Consider the following 15,087-nt stretch of genomic DNA (forward strand, 5'->3'; position numbering starts at 1 on the left):
TCTTACTTATTAGACCTATTTGTTTAAATGGAAGTGAATTTTTTGTTTGTGGTATTGGCAAATTATGCAAGTAATTAGTTTCCCCACAGGAGGTGTCAGGGGTGGAGTGAAACAGCAACACTGAACATAGAATGTCAAGGTTTGTTTGTCACTACCGCTGATGGCTAGGTGGCCTAAACTTCCAAAAGACTGTCTTGGCTCCTTGCAGCTGTGTTGGTTTTTATAAGCCATAGATGCCTGACACAAAATGAAAAATGAATTGTTTTCTATTTCCAAAAATTTTTCTGTCAAAAGCGATGTTGCCCTTGTTCTTTAAAACTGCAGAGTGGAAGGCATCTTAAAAATTCCATATCCAGTACAGCTGATTTAGATTTGGTATATCTACGCTGGGTTTGAGCTATAATTTCAAACATCATGCAATACTGATCTGTGTTGCAACTAATTCACATGTTATGTTTGCTTCAGTGTGTGCAGCATAGGTAAGGAAAAGTCAAAACAAGTGATGAGTGCTTTCTGAAATATTGCCTCTCCTATGCAATAAGGTTACGGCTAGTATCTGTATTCTTGTGTCTCTTAACAGGCATGAACGAACTAAAGTGGTAGAAAAGCTAGAAATAGCCTTATAATAAAAAAGTAGTTTTCAATAATGTCCTTGTGTCCACTGAGCAGTGTCCAGTGTGGGGGAAAACCCATATTTCTAGTTGGAGAATGGAAGAGAAATAATTGTAAAAGCCAAAACCTGGATAGATAGGTCAGATAGCCATGACTAACCAGGTGTCATTCATGAAATACATCTCACATTTATATTAAAAGAAAAATCTAGCATTCTATCAGATGTGGTAGTTTACAAAGGCTATTTAGTTTACCAAATAGATCACAGTTGCTGGATACCTCTTGTTTAACTTAGTTTTGCCAGCGGTAACCCAAACTAGGTGTTGATGCTTCAGATGCCACGCTTTCAATAACAGGCCCTTCCACTGTTAAACACAATCTAATTGTGGATAAATGTAAGTCCCTGTGTCTGTTTGTCGTGTTATTTTTATAGCATGCTGCCTTGACTGCAAATATTCCTTTGTCTAATGATACCAGGCACTATTGTTAGTACAAGACTCAAATTTGGCTCCACTGGATCTGCATATTAACAAAGTAATTGTTTTGGTACTGCATGGTACACTCAATGCTTCCTTTCTAAGGAGGTCTTGACTTATAATAGACAATGCCCTCTATGCAAGAATGACACCCCTGCCCCCAACCTGAGGTGGTTTGTTTTTTTTTTTAAACTTGCAGTTCAGTTCAATCTAATTACTAGCCCTTTTCATAAATTGTAAAACCAAAACTGGATAGAAGATGATGTGGTGACTGACAAAACTAAGTATTGCATATATGATCTGCCTTATATCAAAGGAGTTGTTAAGAGGTGTGCTGTTTCTGCTATAGGACTGTAAGTTCATAGAATCATAGAATTGTTTAGGTTGGAAAAGACCTTAAAGATTGAGTCCAACCATCAACCCAACGCCACCATGCCCACTAAACCATGTTCTGAAGTGCCTTGTCTATGTGCTTTTTGAATACCTCCAGGGATGCTGACTCAACCACTTCCCTGGGCAGCCTGTTCCAATACCTGACAACCCTTTCAGTAAAGAAATTTTTCCTGATACCCAGCCTAAACCTCCCCTGCCGCAACTTGAGGCAATTTCCTCTTGTCCTATCTCCAGCCACCTGACAGAAGAGACCAGCACCCACCTCACTGCAACCCCCCTTCAGGCAGTTTTAGAGAGCGATAAGGTCTCCCCTCAGCCTCCTTTTCTCCAGACTAAACAACCCCAGCTCCCTCAGCTGCTCCTCATCAGACTTGTGCTCCAGGCCCCTCACCAGCTCGGTTGCCCTTCTCTGGACACGCTCCAGCCCCTCCATGTCTTTCCTGCAGTGAGGGGCCCAAAACTGAACACAGGACTCGAGGGGTCACCTCACCAGTGCCCAGTACAGGGGGACGATCACCTCCCTGCTCCTGCTGGCCACACTGTTCCTGATACAGGCCAGGATGCCGTTGGCCTTCTTGGCCACCTGGGCACACTGCTGGCTCATATCCAGCTGGCTGTCGACCAGCACCGCCAGGTCTTTCTCTGCCGGGCAGCTTTCCAGCCCCTCTTCCCCAAGCCTGTAGCGCTGTGTGGGGTTGCCGTGATCGAAGTGCAGGACCCGGCACTTGGCCTTGTTGAACCTCATACAATTGGCCTTGGCCCATCGACCCAGCCTGTCCAGGTCCCTCTGTAGAGCCTTCCTACCCTCGAGCAGATCGACCCTCCCTCCCAACTTGGTGTCACCCGCAAACTTACTGAGGGTGCACTCGATCCCCTCATCCAGATCATTGATAAAGATATTAGAGAACTGGCCCCAATACTGAGCCCTGGGGAACACCACTTGTGACCGGCCACCAACTGGATTTAACTCCATTCACCACAACTCTCTGGGCTCGTCCATCCAGCCAGTTTTTTACCCAGCGAAGGGTACACCTCTCTAAGCCATGAGCCACCAGATTCTCAAGGAGTAACTCATATCATTTAATAATACTGGTGAGTTGTAAGTGGTCATCACTCCCAGTCACACTACATACTTTGGTATCTAACTCAATATACTGGCCAAACCTCCTGGTGTCCCAGGGAAGCCTGCTCAGATTGGTAAGTGTAGAGAGGTTAGAGCTGAGGATGTTTAAAAGTATTGGTTACTTCTTGTCTGTTATTGGTGTGTATTGAATGTATATACCTACCTTTTGACCCACAGGAGTAACAATGTGACTACTGTTTTGCACTAAAACATTTAACCTGAAGTGTTGTCTTGATGTCATAAATATTAATTTTCAAATCTAGCTTGACAACTTGAAGTCCCCACTTCTTAGTTTCAAGACATCACACTTCCAGTCTAGAGTTTGTCTAGATTGACTTTATTTTAATAGGGACTTGTATTTTATGCCTAATCACTGGCCAGACAGCAGGGCATGACAATGGATTTACTTTTTTTTTTCTTTATGTTCACACCATTATGTTTCCTGTTTCAGTGAAATGTAAGCAAAGAAATGAGCAGATGCTCAGTTTATTCTTGTATTGGATAAAAGCAAGCAAAGGAAGAGTTTCCATTAAAAGCCACTGTTAGTTGATGTACTTGATAGCTAACTTGTGCACTGTAATTTCTTCATGTGTCTTGGCTGATCACTTGAAGTAGATTGCATAAAGAACTAGAAGAGATTAATGAAGAGTAACATTCTTTACTTAATTGGAATTGTTTGTATAGTGCTGAGAGAGAACCTAGAGGCTTAGGCTGTTGGTTGTGTTTTCTTCTCCCCCCGCCCCCCACCCCCCAAAGAGTTGGACAGGGGGAAGTTTCCAAGCAATAAGAAATTTATTTATGGCTTTATTATTCAGCTGAACTGAAGCTTCATCCAAAAGTTTCCTAATCTTTAGGAAGTGTAAATTACATTTGGAGCAGGCATTAGCTCTTAAAATACCACCAAGAGTTGCATAATTGTGTGTTCTGCCATGACAGTGTATTTTCCTCATAGAAGGCAAAATATACCCGTTTTCTTTGTCGTATGTCCATAAACTACCTGCTGCAGTGTCAAAAGTAATGCATCTGGTTTTGTGCACTTAATCACAGCTCACAAATCGAGCCACAATGGTTTTACCTACCCCATTTGAGTTTAAGTAATTTTGAGGTCCTTGTCTCGTTTCTAGAAATGGAAGAAAATGTTTCGGATATCTTTTTAAAAAAAGAAAGCTTGAACTGTATGTCCAGTAATACAGATTTAAATTCTAAATAGTAGTCCTAGAAAATGGTAGAAGTTAATGTGCTTAACTCTGTGTGCCTGAGGGTGATACTAGGAAAGAGCTTTTACATCCAGCCATAAAGAGCTGGAGAATTATTTCTTTTAGGACTATAAAAGTCAACTTTAGGCATCTTGGTAAACGTTTTCTTACTGTATACAGGAATTCTTAAAATGCCGCGTACAAGCAGTAAACTTATTTTGGCAGGATACATTTAGAATACCACTGAGCTGAATCACTACATTTGATTATGGGTAAGGTTGCTGTATGCCTTTTCCTGTTTCTTAAAATGTTCCCACAACTTTTTTGAAGGACACCAAACAATAAAGCTGATAACAGAAAACTGCCATCCTCAGGTTATTACCAGGTAGTAAGTATGAATGTGTAGGAAACCACATTTTCCTGCTACAGGTTTCTGTACTTGTTAGAAAAACATGTTTTGCAGAATGGGAAGCATTCTTGGAAGACCAGTCTTGAAACTAATTAGATATTTAATCTTTAACACCTTAAACAGTAGCATATGAGCAAAACAAGCTGGTGTTTTGATGGCAACTGTTAAAACAGCATTAAAAGTACTGAAGCTGACAGCTATTGTATTTCAGGAGATCTTTTCTTTTTTTCAGGGTTTAGCTTGTAATTGAAATTTGAGGGTTATATTTTTATCCAAAATTCAGATGTTGCCATGTCTTGTCAGTGGAGAATTTGCTGTCTTTCAAGATAGTTGAAGCCCTCCACTGATTAGCAAGTCTCAAGTACTTCCAGATAATTAAAGAACCTACATGGTCCTTATGTTAAAGATAAACAAAAAACTGAGATGCACTTAAAGCCAGGTTCTGGAAAAACATTAATTCAGAATAAACTGTTGGCTTAATCCATATATACATTTTGAAATCTAGACAGAACTCTACCATGAAAATTCACATTATAGTGTGTTTTGGTGCAAGTGAAAACAAAACAGTGTTTGTTTAGGGTGGGGGGTTTTTTTTAGGGGAGGTACTTCCCTTCGCTTGCATGGTGTCATTCACAGTGAGGTCAGTGTCTGACTGCATCCATTGTACGAACACTGTAATTGCAAAGTTCTGGTCATCTTCATTATGTGATGTGCTAAGTGCTTGCTAGTATTCTGAAAGTAGGCTTGTGATTTGTATGTACTAAAATAACAAAATCAGAGGCATAGAAAAATCTCAACATTTAACTCTTGAATTTCATGAGTATATTGTTGTAAAGAAAGGAAGTTCTAGAGCTCTAACTTTCAAACTTGAGGAGTAGCTGTTATAGCTTTCTTCTAACCCTTATCACTACTGTACATGGATTTGCCAGTGTTTCTGGCACTATAGATTATCTTAAACACATGGGGTATACACAAATGTACACTGTTCCTCACATTGTCAAAAATGCTAGGCCTCAAGGCTTTAAAGATGCCGCAGGCAAGATGTTTAATCCTAACCAGCTGGTGTGCAAGGCATCTGGGGAAACAATTCACAGAATTCCCTATGGGCATTTTGGGGGGTGGTGGTGCAGAGAGAATGTGATATGATCTGAAGTACTCAAAGTTATTTTCCATTTCTCTGCAGGGTCAACCTTTGATATAAAGGTAGTTCTTGGATTGGTTTCTGTATATCCCTTGCTTGATAAGCATACTGTTCCTGCTTGTTATCCCATGACAATTATTAAAGCTCATTGTCCCATATTTCTGTAATTTGTAATGCTTTTACTACTTTACTATATTGCTGCATAGCTGTTTTCACCACTACCATTCTTGCCAAATTTTTGTTACCAGTTAGTTGATTCAAGTGGGGTGGTGCTACTAGAATCCATTTGAGTTTAAAGGGAGACTAGAATGAAACCTTTTAACATTGATAGAAGTTTGAGCATAATAGTGCTTAACAGTTCCTTTTTTGGACAAATAAGTTATGAGGACTTCAGTTAAACGGTAGCTAGGCTTATACCTGCATCTGTTAGACCAGTGGTGGACTATCTCCATGTTCTGCAGGTGTGCTCTAAGTTTTTTGGGGGATCGCCTTCTGCTAGCAAGGAGAGAAACGATGTTCATAAAACATCAGAAAAGTAAGAGGAATGACAGTGTTTGAATCCTGCCAGCTTTTCACATAAGTAGTTATTAAGCTTTGATGTTGGCCTTGACATTTCAAGTGTCTAGTCTTATATGTTGTCTGCATCTGAATTGCTACCTAGTATATCTTAATACTAGAAGCAAAGTTAACTACTAATTCTGGGTTATGTAAGCTGTATTAGCATTGCACTGCACACCAGGTTATGCTGTGCAGGACTGAGCATGGTCTAGCACATACACTCCCTAACTCTGTATTATGCAAAGCTAGTGTTAATAGTGCCATGTCCCACGACTAAGTGGGGAGCATGGTGGACTTGGCTTCCAACTCAAGCCCGTGACTTAAAGACAGACTGTAAATAACCTGGTATCAAACTGATGTACTTTTATGATGATAACAGGGTACTATGACAGATGTCAGCACTAATGTGTTCACAGTAAAGCTCCTTCTATGGTGCCAACAAAGGAAGGGCAGCCAGAAGTTCATATTAAGGTCTGGAAGAGTGCAGCTATAGGTGTTCCTAGAAAATCATTATTAGTTTCAAGTGTGGTGAAATAATAGTAGTCAGCATAAGCAGCACTGGTAGTATGTTGTGTTACTCTTAAGCTTTGCTGTACTGAATAGCTTGGAATAGAAGAATCGTTATCCTGATTAGAGAACTGGCTATTCATTTTATGTATAAATGAGAAACTGAAAGTTGTTCACTGTTGTAGCTTTTTGGTAGTGCTCCTTATTCTAACTGCATCTTGTCCCCTGGGATATAAATGTTACACTTTTCTTAGCAGTAGTATTAATTCTGTTTACACATTGTGCTTTGTTAGAAGAAATAGTGATTTTTGTCCTCTTTCAAAGTGGCAGTTGCACTTGAAAGAGAAGGTATTTGTCCTACTGGAAACTCATAAATATTTCTTATATGCTGCATCCAGCCTTAAGAGGTTTTGGCATTTCTAGTGCTGAAAAATTGAATTCAGAATTATATGTATTTTTCTTTAAATTTAAAATTCACCTGAGTCCTGACAGGGGACAAATTCAAGTATTTGGATGAAACTTACTAATCACAGGCACTCTGTCCTGTGTAAGTAACTGTCACTTAAAAGCAAAGAAAAAAAGTTCATAGCTGTATGAGATCATTACTTACTTCCAGTTGCTTCTTTCTGCTCTGTCTTTTGAAACATTTAAGCTTAATTATACCTTTACATCAGTAACTTAAACAGTTCCTTCTTTTAACAGGTGGTCAGTCTGGAAGGAAATTAGATATTGATATAGAGGAGGTAGCTTTCTTTTTTTTCCTGCAGTGATGCTTGAGAACCCGTCTTATATTTTTGAGAACCTCTCCAGATGCCCTACACTTACTCTGTCAGCAAGAAATAAGCTTGAGGACAAAAGTAAGTATGGGCTTACTTCAGTACAAAATGATTACTGCAGTTCATCCAGTGAACTAGTTTGTCCTATGATAGACCTTGTAATGATTGCACAGAATTTTTCAGCAAGCAATGTTATGAGAAAAATCTACAAAATACCAATGGTAATAACATATGGCTGAGTCTTGCAAATTTGGAGGCTTTGCACATACAACTGTCTTGAAAAATTCAATGAAAATTAGGCAACTTAGGTAGTTGCATTGATTTGAGAAGATACCAGTTAAGCGCTCTTGTTGTTTTCTGCAGTCCGCAACAAATGGTTACTAAATTTAGTGTTCTAACTGTGGCATAATATGTAAATAACTCCTTTGTGTTGGGTTGGATTAGTGTGGTGTTCTTGTCTTCAGGTTAACCAGATGGTAGTAATGTCTTGGTAGGTAAGATTAGTTTGTATTCTGTGAACAATCGGTACAGCCTAAAATGGGTCTGTAGAAAGCTAACCAGTGATCAAGAGGTGTTTTTAAAAGTGTGTTCTGGTACTTCATGTTAGATGTGCCCCATTTGCATAGCAATCACTATTCTATATAAAAAAATAGCTAGAAACTGTAGAGCTACCCATGTACCATTTCTTGACCACGGATATTTGCAAGGATAATGGGCTCTTAGGGCTGTTGGGATATGTTCTTAAATAACCTTGTGCATACTGCTTAGTTTCATTTCATATGGAACTAGCCTTACATATTTGTTCTATGCAAATCTTACTAGAAACTTTGGCTGATTTCAGGCAACAAATGAGACAAGTTGGAAGACTACAAGGAGACTTTCACAACATTTGTAGAAATCTATATGCAAGGAGAATGCAGAGAAAGACCTTATGAGTGGGTGACAAGGGAAACATTGCAAAATACCTATAAAATGGAGTTGTAAATGTGCCCATCATGAACAAGGTTTGACTGGACCTTCTTGACGTTATCTTGACAAAAAAGCCTTGTAGAGCTTATGAAATGGCTTGACTTGGTCTGTTTTTAGAGTTCAGCAGAACGAGAACAGTTTCTAAGCAGTTTTATTCCTTTAGAAGCTAGATTTGTATTGATAAACAGCTAACACTATATTTTGTAAATATTTCTACTAGATATGATCATCACTGATATAACATGAATAATCATCCTTGTGGCATACTTCATTGACTAAGAAATAAAGCTAACTATTTGAAATTAAGTAATGTTGAAAACACTTAATGGGTTAGATTATTCTTCTGACTACTAATAGTCTTCACGAATAGTCATCATTTACAGCAAAGACTTGTAAAAAGTCTTCTGTTGTAACTTAAGGTTTTAAACAAAAGATTACCAATTTTGTCTTACTTGCTGTTAACACACTGAAGAATACCTCCTAAAATTTTGAGTACTTGCTTATTAATCAAGTAACAAATTTAAGCTTAGTATTTTAGAAAGATCTTCTAGAATGTTTGAAAAGATATTTAGACTTCACATCAAGACTTCCAGTGATGGAGAATGGAGGAAATTGCTAGTCAAGAGTACTGTTGCTGTTCTGGCAATGTATTTGTGGTGTTATACCTCTGTAAGTTGTCTTATTACTTAAGTCTTACTTCTTGATGTGTAATGGTTGCCTCTTTAGTTATAATACTGGAAGCTAAAGTTCAGTTGGTTACCAGTCACCAGCTTCTTTGCTCTGCCTTCCTTCTTTGCTTTGTCCTTTAGCACTGTACCCTGCTTGCAAGTTTGGAAGTGCATGACTTTTCATTTAGCTCTGTAGAAACCAGTATAGTTTCTGTTGCCTATATCAACTGAAACCAGTATAGTTTCATTTCCTATATCAGCAAAGATTTTAGGCTGGTACATGATCAACACAGTAGTGTTAGTTCAAGAGTAAGTCTTTACAGAAGTTCTACCAGAAATCCCATTGTTGGCTGGTAAATTACAATTTGCAATCCTAGTGACTGACTTGTAGAACAAGGTCTGTATCTTAAACTTCCTGATTTGTCGGTTCTGCTTTAAGATCTTTGGGGAGGGAAATCTCAAGTGAAAGCAAGAAGCTGTCCTGCAGCTGTCACTGACTAGAAATTATTGTCTTGTGATTTCAGGGACTAAATTACATGTCATGTTAAGCTTGTGATGCTGGAATTAAAGTAGTGGTTGTACTTCATACACCAATCATTCTAGTTTTGGAAATGATGAAATTCGAAGATATAAATGTGTTTTTGAAAGGATTAATTGAAAATTCAGTTCATGTCAAAATGATGAAGTACTGAATAGCTGGTGCAATGTTTAAGTAAGTTGCTGGACAGTTATAAAACATTGTCATTCATGTTCTTTATACCAGATTACTCTGTCAATTTCTAAATTAAGGTGACACAGGGTAAATAATGGCAATCTAGAAATGACTAAATACCTAAAATGGCCTGTGTGACTTTGAAAAGTTGCATAATGCATAACATAACTCTGTTATAAAAGCTGGTGTCTCCTGTAGGAAGATCTCAGTGGCATTCCAAATCAGCCTGAACTGATTCTTCATTTCAACCTATTCTGCTATTCAGAGGCTTACCTTGGTAAAGTTACAAATGTATATGTTATGGACTGTAGCTTCCTCTGTGGCTAGTCTCTGTAGCATCATGGTTCATCTAAAATGTTAAAAAAAAAAAAAAAAAAAAATCTTATTAGAGCAAGTGTGACTTTAATTTGTATAATCCATACTAGATATTTTGCTTATGTCTTTGTTTAATAGCTACCTCAGCAGCATCAATTTGGGTGTACCTGGTTTTCATGTTCTGATGAATAGGGTCATATGAAGATCATGAATAGTAAATAGGCTCCATCTGTAGAACACCATTCCAGCAACCTGTTTCCATTAAAACTCTGTTTATGCTATACACAAATAAATAAAATGTAAATGGATAAAGTTTTCCTAAGATGGCAGAGAACATGAGAATTGTTCTGAAAAGAATATAAACCATCCATTAACTGTCAGGCTTTGGTTTTATAGTATCTAGTGTTGACGCTTGCTGAAGTTAGTCTGCCAGATGCAGTTAGCAATCTAAAAAGGCCTGTGCTATGTCCTTGGAGTCCAGGCAGTGTAATCATAGCAAGGTGACATGTATCTTATCTTGCTTATAATCTGATAACAGCCCATGGTGTGGTGTACATACATGGCATTCTTTGGGTAATGCGCAGAGAATCTGATCAGTCCATCCTTCCAGGGCTACCAACGTGACCATATATCTCACATCTAACCAGTGTCTTTTTATTCACTGTCTTGCCTCCTAAAAATTCTGGATTCTCCCAGCAACTGTGGAAAGATTGTCCAGGCACTGCTCTGTCTAATCCAAGAGTACAGGAGAATTTAATCATCAGAGAAGGCAGGCATGCACATGCAAGACTTCCATGTTTTTTAATTGTCTGTGTGCTCTATGGGAGAGGCATTGCATCCTCCAAGAAAAAAAAAAATGCATCTAGACCCAGATTCACACTTCCTTCCAAGGCCAAAGGGTCAGTTTCTCCCTGTGAAGGCAGATTTAACTACAAAGTGACAACATCTAGCAGTCCATCATTGTAGCACACCATACTCAAAACACTGTCAATAACTTTAAAACAATCAGTTTGTGTAGCTGGTACCTGGGTGTGAGCATAACTTGATACCTTCTGAGATGTAGACATTGTAGACTTCACCTTCTTTGGGTTTTGTCAGTGTACTGGTGAAAAGGGGTGGCTCTCATCCAAAGGAGAGTTAGGGATGGATAGTAATACTTTATCCTGTTCAGCTCACAAGTGCATTGTCCTCTTGTTCTCTTCCCATACAGAGCAGTTAGAAATGGGAAGTTACTAGCAAGAAGCGAGATAAGTGTCTGTAGAACTGGGAAAACTGATTATTTGGGATCCCATTAAATGTCTTCCCTTATCCATCAGTATAAGGATAGATAGGTTTCAACCTTGTGCGTCCTTATTTCAAGACAGTTGGGGGTTTGGGTAAATGAAAATAAAAATCAATATTAGTGAATTCAATATTGAAAAATCAGTATCAGTGGGTTTTCCCCTCCCACCCCTGAGTGGGTCACCTTGTCAATAGATGTTAATATTCTTGAATGCTTAGGCAGTTATATGGATAAATAGCAGAATTTTCTTTGCTACTTCCCATTTATTCTTGTATTTTCCCATTCTCTAGACATTTCAGGTTTTGCAGTACCTGCTCTACTGAGTTCAAGGTCAGTAAACCTTGCTATGTACTGTAGTCTCCTTAGAAGGGTGTGTTTTGTTTATTGCTCATAATAATGTAAAATAACACACTTGGACAACTGAGACTTTAGTCCGTTGCTATAAAGAGGTTTTTCCCTGCAAGGGCCTTTTTGAAGACTTGAGAGGGAGTTTTAGAATTCTTTTCAAAGAGAAGCACTATCATTCTTCATTCATTTATTTAGACTATGTCAACACTGGGCATTGCTATATATAGTGTTAAGCAGAAAGGTACTGCAGGTGCTACCAAGCCTGCCTAAGTTGTGTTTTCTCAATTTATAGGTCATAAAATCAAATCTGACTGAGATGGACATTACCTTTTAATCTTTCCCCTTGGTTTTTACTCAGTACCTTGAGAACTGCTGTTATAACAGTGATCCATGGGCTACCACTGGTCTGCAGCAGTAAATTAAAGATCTTCAGACTAATGTAAATAATGCATCTACTTAACGAGCATTTTGTTTACTGAAGTGCAATGTCACTTCCATCTACTATTATGCAATGCATTTTGTAGAAACTGGGTTAGGTTTGTTAGAAGTTCAGTCTGTCTGTGGAGCTTTGATCTGAGGTGTTAGGAACCAATTAATTATCAAATGCCTAATATTTATGCAAATAATGGGGCATATCTAGTTCCAGCATCTTTCAGTATATCAAAGGCCAGGTATGGACTATCTGGTCTAGAAATAACACTTGATAATATTAAATAATGGTAATAGTCCAGTCACAATCCTCTGTGAAGACTGAGGAAAAAAGATCCCAGCATTTCAGGGGGGTTTTGTATTGTTTGTTTGCTTTCTTAGGCTAGCAATGAATTGCTGCTTTCATTTGTCTGTCTTCTGGTATATTTATGTAACTTCTTGTTTGTATCTCCTGCCTCATAGTAGCTGTGTCTTACCAAGTATTATTTGCTGCTTTACTTTTTTTGTATATCTTCCTGAACTATTTGCTTGTACTAATAGTGCCTTTTTTCCACTTTAGTACTAAGATATATTTCAGATGTTTAAAGTTAGTTGCGCTGTTTCTTTTTTTTTTTCTATACTGAGAAAGATGCTACCTTGCCTTAGTTATCATCTCGACTGCTCTGTTCTGCCCCTCACTAATCAGTTACTTTTAGAAAGGGTTACACTAGTTGCATAACCCTTTACATTGGCTGTTGTGGAGATATGACAGTTCTCTTTCCACAGTTAACCCAGGAGCCACTGTAACTTCTGCAGCATTGCAGGCTGAGGGATTCTATTAGGCTGCACACTGTTGCCATTGGGCTTGCTCATTCAGCCTTATTTAAGCTGTCTCCAAGGGCCAAACAGGCTTTCTGTCATCTTGGTTCACATGTTACCGGGTTGAAGACTGAACCCCAGCAACTAAAGGTTTTGTATGGCTGAATACATCTTGTTACATATTTTAACTTATTTTCTTGGAAGCTTCCTGTAATGCTGGGATGGTTTTTTTCAAAGACTTGAAGTCAGTTCACCATAATCTCTTAAGACTTTAAATCTGCCAGTATATGCTTCTGACAAGCAATTGCATTTTTGTAGGCAAGATTTTTCTGAGGTATTCTTCAGGTTTCTATTTCCTTTACATTACCCAAAATATAAGTGATCCTCATCTTTGTCTCACTTGAATACTTTTGTGTTAAAGTCAAATATTACACTGCTATTGCGTATGTTTAGGTCTCTATTAAAGTGGTAAACTCTTTAGCCACAGTCCCTTAAGTCAGGTCCATTCATAGTGTGTATCTTTAGCTTTGGAAGGAAGCTCTGAGCATGCATCTTCCCCTCTGTTTATCTAGCTAATTATAAGCTGCCAGGATACTTGAACAGCCTCATGGCTGGCATCCAGCCCTTCATCCAGGAAAGGGTTTTGCCTTAGCTCTCACTAGAGAGAATTCAGATTTAGAATAAATGTAATGCTATACCTGAACACTCCTAGTTTGATCTGGATGGAAGCTGACTTTCCCTTTCTCCTGTGGGTAATTCATGACTGAAAAGGTTAAAACAGATCTTAGGGGGTTCTTGACCACATTGCTTTATAAATGCTCAATCTCCTTAAATGTGGCAGTACAAAACCCTTTTCTGTTCAGATGGTAAAAAGGAAGTGATTAATAGCTGCCAATGGACTTGCCTTTCACGGTGTATTGCGACTAAAGTCTCAGTTGCATGTAGATTCTTCATATATGGCAACCTGTGAACTTTTGACAACTATACTGCATACAGGTATGTAAATGACCACTAGGTTTGAAAACAGACTAGTGACAATACTGCTAAAACAATATTAGGCTAACAATGGGGACTGACTTAACATCTACCTCAGGAAGTGAAGTAATATTATGACAATGAAATACAGAATATTCAAAATACTGAACATAATATGCTGGTTAAGTGATGACAGACTCTGAGCTCCATTTGAAAAAAGGAAGGAAATCTGCAACTCTTTCCAAAATGGATTTCAGAACACTGATTTCTTACTGAGGCTCCTTCAGCAGGTTTAGGTGAACTGGAGCTCCAGTCTTTCATGTTAGCTCTCCATGTGGCAGTCAGTCATCTTAATGGCATATTACAGCCACCTCAAACAAGACCATGAATTGGAGTGCATCACCTGGTGAAAATAGAATGCAGTTCAGGTGAGAAGATACCTTTCCTTACTTTAAGGGCTGTTTTGCCTAACCTGAAATGCAATCTGCCTTGCAATACAACCTTCCTGACCTTCCCCAAACATCTTGGTCTGGAATGGGTATTTGTTGCCAGAGTAGGATTCTTCTCCTACTCTAACACCTCAGTCCTTCGTCTCAAGTTCCAGGCATGCTGCTGTTGTGTGCTGTGTACCCAGCTCCCCACTGGCTTCCCTGTGGCCTAAGGGTTATCACAGGCTAGTTGATTTGATCTTCCTAAAAGACAGTGAGTGACAGACAGTTTTGCTCAATGCAGTTTGATAATCTGGTCATGCCAACCACAACATGTCTGACTCTTGCCTTGTCGATTCCTTTCTTGTTCTCCCACTTCTGAAAGAAATAAATATCTTCATAATGAGTTGCAATAAAAAAGAAGGGGGAGAAAGCTGGATACTGAATTAAAAACAAGAAAACTGGCTTTTTGTCATCATTTACTTTTTAACAGTGTGTGATAAACTAAAAAGGATCCAATTAAGACAAATCATGTTTCACTAGTACTTTTTCATGGTTTCCTTTTCTTCTTAATCTTATGAGGATATTTACTGTGGGGTTTTAATACATTGTTATGTGACAGAATGGCTACGAATGGATGAATAGGGCTAAAGATTATAGATAACACAGTGTGGGGGTAAAATAATGCCATCCAGTAAGAGATATCTTGAACTTAGTGGTGAAAGAGTTGTTTTAGTATTTCTTGGGCTGTGTACATCTTTGTGTAATCAAGAAAGTGGCCTTATTTAAAGCATGAGGGATGAAAACAGAGCAAGACTGGCCAGATCTTTCCTTCTATGCTGTTAGTAACTAAACTTGTGCATGAGAAGGTACAGATAATAAATGCGCAACGTACCAATATCATGGAGAATTTTGGGGTGCTAAGAGTGTTCACAGCTTGAACTGGAATAGCAAGAGTTGCCATACTTTATA

General features: G+C 38.6%; 1 protein-coding gene across 1 annotated transcript in view; it reads left to right on the forward strand.

The window, feature by feature from the left end:
* The window catches only part of PPP2R3B (protein phosphatase 2 regulatory subunit B''beta), a 53,941-nt gene that overhangs the window by 459 nt on the left and 38,395 nt on the right, over positions 1 to 15,087 (forward strand). The window lies entirely within an intron of this gene.

The sequence above is a fragment of the Harpia harpyja genome, chromosome 22, assembly GCF_026419915.1.
Source record: "Harpia harpyja isolate bHarHar1 chromosome 22, bHarHar1 primary haplotype, whole genome shotgun sequence".
NCBI lineage: Eukaryota > Metazoa > Chordata > Aves > Accipitriformes > Accipitridae > Harpia > Harpia harpyja.